This window comes from Adiantum capillus-veneris, chromosome 19 (genome assembly GCF_014529385.1).
Source record: "Adiantum capillus-veneris isolate H3 chromosome 19, ASM1452938v2, whole genome shotgun sequence".
Lineage (NCBI taxonomy): Eukaryota > Viridiplantae > Streptophyta > Polypodiopsida > Polypodiales > Pteridaceae > Adiantum > Adiantum capillus-veneris.
The window spans coordinates 127,773,952-127,786,709 of record NC_140949.1 but is presented as its reverse complement, the minus strand read 5'-3'; positions in this window follow the sequence as shown (position 1 = coordinate 127,786,709).

Sequence of the window (12,758 nt, the reverse complement as noted above, 5' to 3'; positions counted from 1 at the left end):
GTAAGTAGATAAGGTAGTGAGCTGTCTGTGAGCTGTTGACAGAGAGGTTAGGTAGGTGTTGACAGTGTGTGTGGCCAAGAAAGGGTCACCTAAACTGCCGCGGTCGTCGCCTCAAAAAATTAAAATTAAAAAAAAATAAATTTAAAAAAAATAAATTAAAAAAAACCAAAAATATTTAAGCGTGAGTGATTGGGGGGCTACACTAAAATTTTGATCTGGATCGGGATCATTTCCCCAAGCCCAAGCCCAAGCCCAAGCCCAGGCCCAGGCCCCAGGCCTCAGTCTTATGATATATACTAGACTCACTCTTATATATATACCCTACCCCCTCAAGAGGGAATGAGAGCATGTGGGGCAAGTCCTCCACTCTCCTCCCTTCTCTTCCCACTTGCACCCTTAGACTTTCTAATTTGGGTCTAGTTCCCTACTAGAAATTGACGATTTTAGGGATTTCGAGGGCATAAAGTGACCAAATGGAGGGCTGTAAAGCACGGCACGTCCCTCTGACCGAGACGCTCATTTTGAGCTATCATATGTTCTATTCTCTAGCTCGGTCAGAAAAAAAGGACCAAAAAATCAAAAAATACATAAATAAGAAAAGACTTGGGTTGCAAAACACCCAAAATTACTAGGTGAGCAGCCTTCACGGGCACTCACTGACACTTCTAGGGGATCCAAGTCATATGAACCTACACTCTGGACGAGTGTTAGAGCAAGAGCATATTGGTAGTGCCTCCATTTACGCGGGCACCCATTATTCCTCCACCCTAGGTTCTGGACCTTCGGCCAGGACTCAAGGTAGCGCGACCCAAGATCCTCATATCGCGTCTAGTGATTCTTCCTCTGACTACGAAGTCATGGAGAGGTATCCTACACCAAACCCTGATAGTTCAAGTCAAGACATGCATGCCATGGGCCCATGGCCCGGGTCCAGCGTGTTTAGCCGCTTAAAAGAGCCCCTTAGTAGAGCTACTCGCTCCGAACATGCGGTTAATGAAATAAATGAAGGGAGTGGGGAAGTAAATTCGTCATTCATGCCTAAAATAGACCCTATGATTCTTGAGAGTGTGCATGTGAATGTCCCATCCACTGCACCTCCTGATCCTTTAGGACTATCTCCCTCTGAGGTTTTACTACCCGATTGTAGGAGTCTTGCCAAAGTACAAGAGATCGAACGCTATATGCAAGCAACAAGGGAGAGGGAAATTGAGAACCTACGAAGGCTAGAACAAAGTCGAGCCCTGAAAGCAAAGGCTCCTATGACAACAATCATGCCAGCCGAGCAACCGAGTGCTCCCAAGGTAGCAGTCACGGAGGGGCAAGCGATGGGGAGCAATAATGCTTCCACTTCGAGGGAAACCTCTAGCCCGCCAGGCCTAGATGGGATATTCCTAAACAAAAATTGGGAGTATGACCTACAAGCAGAAACTTTAACTGATCGGTACACAGGACACACCTATCATGTGGGTTGGTTAGATGTTCTACAATCCACATCGGGTGCTACTAGCATAGATGAGAAACAACAGAAAGTCTGTGATGTCCTCCATAGGATTGTCGAGTTACAAAGACAGAACACAGGGATCAACATGCCTTCAACAGGCCTAATGAGATTCTTGGATACGGGAAAGGCCAACCAACCAACCCTATCACAAATGGAGACTCCCCCAGTGAGCCCCATTGATCCTCCATATGTTGTTTCGCCAGGAGCCTCAGTACGATCTGAGCCCACAAGTGGCAGCTTTACCTTCCCAGATCTAGCTCATCTTTCTCTTAATGACACTACGGCTACCATGCATATCCCAGTGGTGAGCATGACAAGAAGTACACCATGGAGTTCATTTGTTAATACTGCGCCGATGCCTAGTAGCACAGTGCCCCCAACTATACCTACATGTATGTATCAATCATGTGCACCTGTCGCACCTCAGCCTCATGTAGCTCCTACACCTCCGATTATTCCAAGAGCTTACAATCCACAATGGCATTATCCAAGCTCTTATACAAGTGGAGCCATGCCATTGAATAATAACATGCCATATCAGGCACCCCCTATGCCTAGGGCCACGCCTGTAAACTTTGGACCACCGTCTGGTACACCACCATACGAAATATGGGACCCAAGAGCCGCGCGTATGCCAAGGCCAAGGCCAACTCCCATCTCACATGTGGTTCCAGGAGCACATACACCCATTATACCTGCTCAAATAGGAGATTTGGCAGCATTTGCTCAAACTATCGGTCACTGTATTGCGGAAAACATGTGTAGTGCACCTGATAGAGAGCCTAGGAGCAAGGCAGTTCAAGTAGCTAAGCTCACACAGAAATTCAGTGGAGACGGAGATGCTAGAAATCATATGGAAGTCTTTGAACATGTGTGCGATTCCTTAGAAGAGCACAATGAGCTACATAAGTGTAAGGCTTTGAGTTTGACCCTAAGAGGAAAGGCTGGAGATTGGTATAGAACCTTAAGAGTAGAAGAGAAAACGATCTACTCTACTCTTAGGAGACTGTTCTTAAAAGAATACATACGAGAGGGAGTACTTTGGGGTGTAGCCTCTCAGCTCCAGAAAGCCCAACGAGAAGAAGGTGAATCCGTGAGAGACTTCATTAGTCGCCTAAAGAATTTGAATTCTCGATGCAATCCAAACGAGCGATTCAACAACAACCAATTGCTCGATAGATTCATTAGGGGACTACGACATGAAAGTATCTATAATGGCCTAGTCATTAGAGGTATTACTACTTGGGAAGCAGTCACCATGAATGCAATCCAATTGGAGGATAATTTAATGATTGCAGGAGAAAGAGTGTCTGCCGAGCCGAAGTCTAGTAGCTCGCAAACGTCAGGGCATGAGCCAATGAAGATTAAGCCAATCGTGAAAGAGCAAACGATATCTGAGATGACTTTGGCAGATCTCACCAAGGCCATCCAAGAAAGCCTTAGGGGTAATCGTGCTCCACAAAACACTCATATGTATCCAAGAAGGGAGCAGCAATGGTGCTCAATCTGCTTGGGCCCACATACTACGAGTGAATGCCCTACTTTCAGAGTAAAGTTTAACGGGACTTGTAACGCGTGTGGTAGGTATGTCCATCAAGCGAAGGATTGCCTAATGCTTAAACGCATCATGGAAAATAGACCGCCTATAGCTTGGGCAGACTCACCTCGTGTTCCTGCATTGATGCCTACCCCACCCATGGAGCAACAGTTACCATTACAGCACATGGTCCCTAGAACCCAAAATGTGGTCCAAACCACATCATTGCCACCTCCAGTGCTAGGACCGCAACCCCCTCATCCAAGAGTTACACCTATGAACCAAATAGGTTGCGAGTCATCTAGTACTTATGTAGATTGTTAAGAGGACATAGACTCTAGTATCACCTATGGAGTCGACATGCTTGAGGAGTGTCCCATGTACTATATGGAAGACCATTGGGGACAAATCAAACCGGTATATCAAGCTACTGCGCTAGCAGCAAGAGGCCAAAACATTAATAGTTTTGCCAGGAGACCACCTCTTCAGTGCTACGAATGTGGTGGACCACATCGAGTAGCTGAGTGCCCAAAAACAAAATTATATTCTTGAGGAAAGAGACACGGCATCAATTGCCCAATCTCAGAAAAAGAAGAAAACACGAAGAAAGAGATCGCAAAAAGCAGCGAAGTCAGACCCCAGCTCAAAGACCAACATAGGGACTAGGGATGACCCCGTATATATGAACGATGTTGAAGAAGATTCTGATTCAGGTGAAACCATGGAGACCAAAACGACCACTAACATAGAAACCAACAAGGAAGATCTTCATTAGCCACAATGGCCAGGATCCAAAAATAAGATAGAAACTTACCCAAACCCTACAGAGGAGATTGAGCGAGTCAAGCATTTAAGGAGTTTGGTAGAAGATACCCAAAAGGATCTAGAACCAGCACCTAGGAAGATCCAGCTTACAGACACCGTGTTCCCTACACAACAACACTCTCACCAAGTCCATAGACCCTTGGACATACCTAGTGTCATCCAAGAAGAAAGTGACTTAAAGTCATGGGAAAGTGGGCGTACTCACTTCTTGATGGAAAGAATGTTTACAGAGGGACTACCTGATCCTATCGAAGAAATGGAGATCCCATCTTCCCCACGTCAAGGGACTCAAGGCCAAAAGGTTCAGTTAAACATTGCCAAATTGATGGATTTCATGTCTTCAGAAGTTAGAACCACCATCATGTCCAAACTATATAAAGACCCCGAGCTAGTCTCAGCTCTTCGAGCCTTCCTCAATGGAGAATTACAGGCTAGATTAACACATTTTGCACATATGAACAAACCTGACTCGGTAATGAATGGTGAGGAACATTTAGCACCACCATCTGACCTAGCGGGACATGAATCTGTAATTGAAATACCCGTTAACAAGTTGGGGCAATACTTTGAAGGTGATGAATCTAATGCTACTCTACCAATCACTACTAAAGGATTAACTGTAAAGGGGGTCCTTGACGGTGGTGCGGGAGTCAGCATGGTGACAAAGAGTTGTTGGGAGTCTATCGGGAGACCTCACCTTGAAGCCACAAGCGTAGTGGTAAAAATGGCTAATGGATCTATTGTTACGCCTATTGGTTTGCTAAAGGATCTCAGAATCAAGGTCTTGGGACACAAGGTAAGGCAGACTTTCATTGTTATGGATTTTTCCAAGCATCCTACGTCATTTGAGATGATCTTAGGGCGTCCATTCATGAGGGAAGCAAAAATGGTGCATGACTGGTCCAAAAACCACGTCTACTTACAGTTCCAAGACTTTGTCATTCGAGTTGATCTTTTAAGTGGTCGAACGCATCCTCTAGGAAATAAATTCATCATTGATAATCGATCAGACACAACAATTCACTCAGCTCCATTACAGTATTGTTACACGTGTAACGAAGACACGGATATTGGGGAGAACTCTCCTTATATGGAATCAGACAATGTCGATTCGGTACACCTAGCGGCAACTATAGATACATGGGGAGCTAGAGGAACAACCTAGGTAACACCAGATGGGGAAGAGATACCACACATTGCACCAGTAAACATGTTAGGTGTAGAGCATGTAACATCCGATGATAAGAAAGAGGCACACCTACCTGAGAGTGAAACCGATGATTCCTCAAAGGCTTCAAGCCAATACACATCAGAAACGGAATCTCAAGGAGAAATGGATTCAGAACCTGAGGAAACATCGAGTGAACCAAGTATAGAAACTGAACACTCAAGGCCTAGTACAACCATCTATGGTAATTTATATGAGAGTGAAGAAGATACAAGCGAAGATCTATTAGGCGATTCGAGTTCAAACATTTACCAAAATCAAAACCTTAACAAGAAACAAAGGTCATATAAGAGACGACGATATCGAGAAAATGTGAGAGCTAGGATAAACAAGGAAAGATCTACTTCAGAATGGCTTAGCTATCTAGGGGCATGTGATGCTCATCGAAAGCTAGTAGACAATTGGGGTGAACATCTCCAGAGTGTCATGTGGTGTAGCCCGTGACCCATTGACCTCGCTCAATTGGAGGTTACAGAGCCGAAATTGAGTCGAACTATAAGAAGACATCAAAACCGAGAGTTAGCACAACAACAAAAGGAGGCAGAACTAAAAGAAAGGTTTCCGTCAGGACAAGAGCCTGCTGACTTACATACGCCTCCTGAACATTTTAAATCTTATACCACGGGGGAGCGAAAGGTTGTGTATGCCAAAGCCTAACGAATACCTACCAATGGAAGCAGTGGAGTCTATGATGGTCCAACGGTAGTTAAAGAGATAGAATTAGCAGAACCAGGTGAGGAGTCTAAACCAGTCTTTATTGCTCAAGACCTTACCGAAACTGGAGAGGCTGTACTTAAGGAGCTCCTCAAGGAATACAAGGATATCTTTGCTTGTACATATCATGACATGAAGGGTGTTCCACCTTCTGTGGTGCAACATACAATTCCCATGATCAACATTGCTAAACCTGTCCAGCAACGACCCTATCCAATGAATCCTAAGTACGCCAAAATTGTACAAGAGGAGATTGAAAAACTTATCCAATGTGGATTCATATACCCTATTGAGCACTCAGAATGGGTTTCTCCAATAGTCATTGTGCCAAAAAAGAACGGGAAACTAAGAGTTTGCGTGGACCTCAAGAAAGTTAATGCAGCCACTAGGAGAGATCATTATCCCTTGCCATATTCAGAACATGTGCTTGAAAGAGTTGCGGGCAAGGAAGCTTATAGCTTTTTAGATGGGTACTCTGGTTACAATCAAATCACAATTGCATTAGAGGACCAAGCTAAAACTGCTTTTATCACAGAGTTTGGAGTGTTTGCATTTCGTGTTATGGATTTTGGCTTAACAAATGCCCCTGCTACATTCCAACGATTAATAAACACTGCGTTTAAAGAATTTCTAAGGGAGTTTTGTGAAGCTTTCCTAGACAACCTTTGTGTTTATTCTTCTTGGGAGAAGCATTTGTTATATCTACGAAAAATATTTGAAAGGTGCAGATTTTATCGCATCTCATTGAACCCTTTCAAATGCCAATTTTGGGTTAAGCATGGAGTCATTCTAGGGCCTATAGTGTCCAAGAACGGGATATCCACAGATGAGAGTAAGATTAAAGCCATTGCCGATTTGCCACCACCTACTAACTATAAAGGAGTTCAAAGATTTATGGGCCATGTTGGTTATTATCGAAGGTTTATTTTAAACTTTGCCAAGATAGCGCGTCCATTGTACAAGCTTCTTATCGAGTTTCACTGGACGGAAGAATGTCATCAATCTTATGAGTTATTAAAGAAGGCCCTAACAAGTGCTCCAATCCTGCGAACACCTCATTGGAATGTACCTTTTCATGTGCATATTGATGCATCAAATTTTGCTATTGGGTGTGTTCTAACTCAACCAGGAGAACATAAATTGGACTACCCTATTAGCTTTGCAAGTCGCCAATTAAATGATGCCGAGATGAACTACACTACTATAGAGCGCAAAGGTCTAGCTATGATTTACGCAGTAAAGAAATTTCGCTATTACCTTCTTGCTACCAAGTTTATGTTTTATGTTGATCATCAAACATTGCTATATTTGATAAACAAGCCGTGTTCCACAGGTCGAATTACACGATGGTTGTTAATTCTTCTTGAGTTTGACTTCACCATTGTTATGAGGCCTGGGAGGAAACATGTCATGGTGGATCATTTATCTCGTATCCCTAATGGCGAAGCTCCTACGGGGGTTGATGATGAATTGCTTGATACTCCTTTGTTCATTGTTGAGACAATGCCTGAATGGAGTGAAAAGATTGTTAACTTCTTAGTTAATGGTTTTCCACCCAAAGAGCTGCGAAAAGATATAGCTCAAAAATTAATCAAGGAATGCGAACCCTATTGCTTACTGGCTGGAACTCTCTATAAGAGATGAAAAGATGATGTTCTTAGACGTTGTGCCCGCGAGGATGAGTATTTATATATTCTACAAGAGGCACACATGGGCGTAGCTGGTGGTCACTTTTCAGGAAATTTTACTGCCCGAAAGATCTTACAGTCAGGCTATTGGTGACCCACTCTGTTTAAGGATGCATCACTTTTTGCAAAGGGATGTGATGAATGCCAACGCTTCAAGAAGCCACAAAGAGGGGATAGGATGCCTCTACATCCCATCATAGTAACCCAACCATTTGAAAAGTGGGGCTTAGACTTTGTAGGACCGATTAGTCCAGCTGCACGTAACACGCAATCACGATATGTCATTGTGGCTACCAACTATGTAACCAAATGGGCTGAAGCAAAAGCAACACGAAAGGCGGATGCAAAAACAACAGCTAAGTTCCTCTTTGAGAACATTATCACACGTTTTGGATGCCCCTTTGAACTTGTGAGTGACAATGGAACTCATTTTATAAATGAAGTAATAAAAGAACTCACATCAAACTTCATGATATCTCACCACAAGTCTACACCCTATTATCCCCAAGCAAATGGCCAAGCTGAGAGTACCAACAAAACTCTCATCTCCATTTTGACAAAGACAGTTGAGGCTCATCGCACTGATTGGGACCTAAATCTTACATCAGCTTTATGGGCTTATCGTACTGCGTATAAAGTTGCTATTAATTGCACACCGTTTAAGATGGTGTATGGCCAAGAAGCAGTTATGCCATGGGAGTTTGTCATTCCTAGTCTTCGAGTAGCTTCTCAAGAAGGTTGGGATGGTAACCCCTTAGTGGAGCGATTATATATCCTGGAAAGGCTAGATGAAGAAAGGCAATTAGCTGTGCAAAATGCTCTAGTGGAGAAGGATAGGAGAAAGAGGTGGTTTGATAGCCATTTAAAGGATAAAGACATCAAGGTTGGTGATAAAGTTCTTATGTACGGGGTACGTAATGAAAAGAAGAAATTGAAATACGCTGGTAAGGGACCATATCGAGTGTGTGAAATTACCCCGCAAGGTACCATTCGTGTGGAGACTCTAGATGGAGTTGAAACCATTGGATTCCTTAATGGGAGTAAATTCAAAAGATATTATGATCCTCTAAGCGAGGAAGAGTTGCAAGCCATCCATCAAAAGAAGGCTGCCAAGGAACAAGCAGAGCTTAGAAAAATCCAAGCAAGAGTTGAGGCTCGAGAACAACAACAACGTCTTAGACGCCAACGAGAGGCTAATCTGGGAATCACGCAAGCATTTTTCGAGGACACAGATGACGACTCATTAGAATCTGAGCCACCCCTACGATACCCAATTGAGCTAAATAGCCCCTATGGGAAAGTACTATACAATGCCTTATTAGATACGGGAGCTAAACACAATTTGTTATCCTATGGAGTTTGGTGTCAATTAGGAAAACCGAACCTATCCCCGAGTACGATGCAAGTCAAGGGCATTAATAAAAAGAAAACTGCTATTCTTGGAGTCCTTCAGACCCCTGTTATCTATGACAATGGAAGCATAGTGCAGAGGCTTCTAGTCATGCCCGCGGGAGCTATGGAAGGCAACGTAAACCTGGGACGCACGTGGATGTTGGCAACCAAATGCACTATTGATTGGGATACTAGTAGTGTCACGACGCGACCACCAACTCTTACCCCTATCATTCAAGCAAAGTCACCTACATTGCAAACTCTAGCAAAGTTGAAGGATAGCCAACATTCACAAGCCAAGGTGGTTAACTCGTCCTTGCCGGCTACCCATGAACCTAGCACTTCAACACTTGTAGTTGCTGCAAGCAGTAATATTGCAAGTACTCAACCTGCACGACCTAAGAGTACATATCAATGGGTCCCCAAGGCCTTACTTCCAACTACCTCAACCCTCCCATCCATTCCAAGAAAAAATTTCCCTGGAAAACCAAGAGCGCGCTCTAGGAGGGTCAAGACCAAATCACGATGGATTCCAAAACGACTATTAGAAGCCCAAGGCTACTATGATGGAAATGAGAAAATCTGGGTACCTAAACGTAAAATGTGTCCTTCCCTATCGACAACAAACCCATATGAGTCAAACAGTGTAACGCTAAAGCCAATGGCAGACCGTGGGAAGGGAAAGATCACAGAATGCTACACACCTAGTCCAGAGATAGTTTGGGCTCCAAGGCAAAACCAATTTATTCCACCTAGCTCAGGAAGGGGGGAGTTCCATGAAGCTTCTAGCTCCTCATGTAATACATCCATAGAGGTAAAAGCTTCTACACAGCCTCCACCTACAATAGTGGACCTCCATGAAGCTACAAAGGAATCCACACCTTCCAGTGTTCAAGAATCACCTGATGAACCACTTCAAGTTCGATCCTGGGAGAGTACCTTACCACCCTTGCAACTCGACGAGGCACCTAAGGTAATAGAAAACTACTGGCAAAAATCTTCACCTATAACAACTTGGAACAACTGGTTTCAAAGGGTGACGACATCATTTCAAACGGTATGATCTACCCAAGGAAGGGGGGAGTGTTTGTGGACATCCATTATTCACTTGCTTCCCTCTCAACTTTTCTCCCTGACCTCTTAATCTCCAATCTTAGGGAATGTATATATAAAGCCTTATACTCACAAAAACAAGATAAAAAAGTAAAAGAGCAAGAGCCATAACACAAAATCATAAAAACAAATTATGCACAAGAACACGACCCTTGTAATATTTTCACTCTAACCATCATCTATTTGCGTGTACAGATATGGCTAGTATGCTAGAGTCATCCACTCCTGCCTTGGGTGAGAGGTACCCTCGTTACTTTTCACAAATATTTCACATGGTCTTTCCAGTGCTTGCATGTGAATGGGATTTGATAGGTACGCTAGCATGTGAGAGGAATTTTGAGGAGTTAGAATGGCTGATACGTCTCTTGACCACGTCTGATCCATACTTAGTAGAGAGCGTTTCTCCCATTGCATAAGCCTACCCTTTTGACCAAGATGACTATAGGTGTCTAGTGACCTTCTTAGTAAACATGGGCACCTATGATGATGAAGAAAATTTACAGGACTACACGGATGGCACATATGGTCTCATGGATGATGACTTTGTTTATCTCGACGACGAGGATAGGGGTTTAGCCTTAGGGCTTCCCCCTAACCTCTACAATATCCTATTCCCTTGACTGTCTAGGGGGAGTACTAATAATTAGGTTAGGGTTCCTTATGTTTTTTGTTGTGTTCAATAAGTGTTGGTACCTTTTCCCACTAATGTGCCTCCTGGAGGTATTCCTTTTGTTTCCTAGTGTGTACAAGAGCGTGTTGCTATTGATAGGATTTGGACCTTCATGGAATATTTATCTCGACTCACTCTTCAAATCCAGCGCGACCATCGCCACAAACAGGTGTTTCTTGTCCATTAGCATTTCCCCTTATCTTTTTTGCATCTATGATTGTCTGCTTTAATTGTGATTGGTAGCCTAATATTCACCGCATTTGCTTAGTATCAAACATTTAATTCAATGTAATTTTTTGTCATAATCACTTGTCTAGGTTTAAAAATCAAGCAGTCCGACTAAGCTAGTTTGACCAAGTTAGGTGTTAGAGATCTTCTCTTAATACCATGGGGAATGCCTTCCTAATAATCAATGGTTACTTAGGTTCTTAATCCGATTTAGGCAGCATTGTGTGAAATGTATTAGGGCTTTCTAGTGGGCTTGACCCTATTGACCTTTAGCTTAAGTATTATAAAGGGAGTTTACTAGTGTGATGAGCCTGGGGAGGTGTATCAGTGTTATATGACCCCCCAAAGTTACAAAATTAAAATGCTGAAAATGAACAAACAAAAAATCAAAGTGCCACAATGTAAAATCTTAAGCTGGAAGAGAAATCTCAACTTGATTTGGTACTTCACTCACATGTATTGCCTATGGTACTAGAGCCCTAGAGGTTCCCAGTGTGGGCGCTTTTCCTTGAAAAGCAAAAAACCCAAGGCATACAAAATAAGCACACACATCAAATTGAATCACTGTGAAAAGACTTTGGGGGGTCAAAGAAAAGGTAATCAGTCAGGCGATGATGTCATGAGAAATTCCTTTTATCGTAGCTTAACTACAAGGTCCTCTAGGTATAGCCTCTAGTCAGCCCTCGAACATGAAATACTTGGCTCTCGCGATTAAACAACTTAATTAACCAAAGAAAATTAAGAAGCTTACCCATGGTATTAATAGTCGATCTCTAGTGCCTTTCGACCGTTAAATTAGCGACCCCAGACTTGTTTAATTTTTTACCTTTACATCTGTTTATGCATTTGATTACATTGCAATTTAATGCTTATTGCTGACAAATTGTTTAAAATTTTGTTACCAATCAATTGTCTGCCTAAAATTGCATATGCTTTTTAATCGCTTATGAGAATGCAATTACTGTGCAATGTTGTTTGATTTTGCAGTGACTAATGAAGGCTAAGGACATTCATCTCAAATGCTCTTCCACCTCGATCAACGAGCTTCAACTCAATAGCTTCCGAGGACGGAATCTACATCAGGAAGGGGGGCATGTTAACCCTCACAGCTCACGGACACCCTATCACCTACGAGACGGACGTTGTAACCTACGGTGGACATTGTATTATTTATTTAGTAGAGTCAAGTACCGGGCTTGTCGGTCCAATAGGAAAAGGGTAAGAGTGATCGCCGATGAGAGGCGCACTCTAACTGGGACATTCAAGGGATTAGTTGGCTAAGCATGGGCGCCCAAGTGTGAATGGGGTGAGCTCATATAAAAGCCAACTAAACCTAAAATTCACTCGTTCTCTCATTTGTGCAATAGAAGAGTGCTCTTGCTCCATCTCCATCTCCATCTTCTTCTTCTTCACCTCCTTGTGTGTGTGTGTGTGTGTGTGTGTGTGTGTGTGTGAGAGAGAGAGAGAGAGAGAGAGTGCGATCGAGCATTGCGGCGGCACGACAGCGGTGAAGCGGTTGAGCGCGACGTAGCGGCGTCTCCTTCTTCTTCGCGGCGAGGAATCCTCCATGGCAGGAGCATAGAGCGGTGAGTGACACACCATTGCCCTCTTTTGAGCGTACTAGTTAAGCTAGTTGTGTGCTTGGAGTCGTATGTGGCTCGCACACAGTGTTAGGCAAGTCCCTTGCTTTGACAGTGTGGCAAGGAGCGCACACCATGTTTTCTCCTTGAAACCAGCAATGGTATGCTAATCAGCATACTGTATATGCCCCTGGCATAAACAATATGCTAATTAGCATGGTTGGTATGCTAATTAGCATTCCTCAAATTAGCATACTGTGGATTTTTGTTTTTGCCAACTTC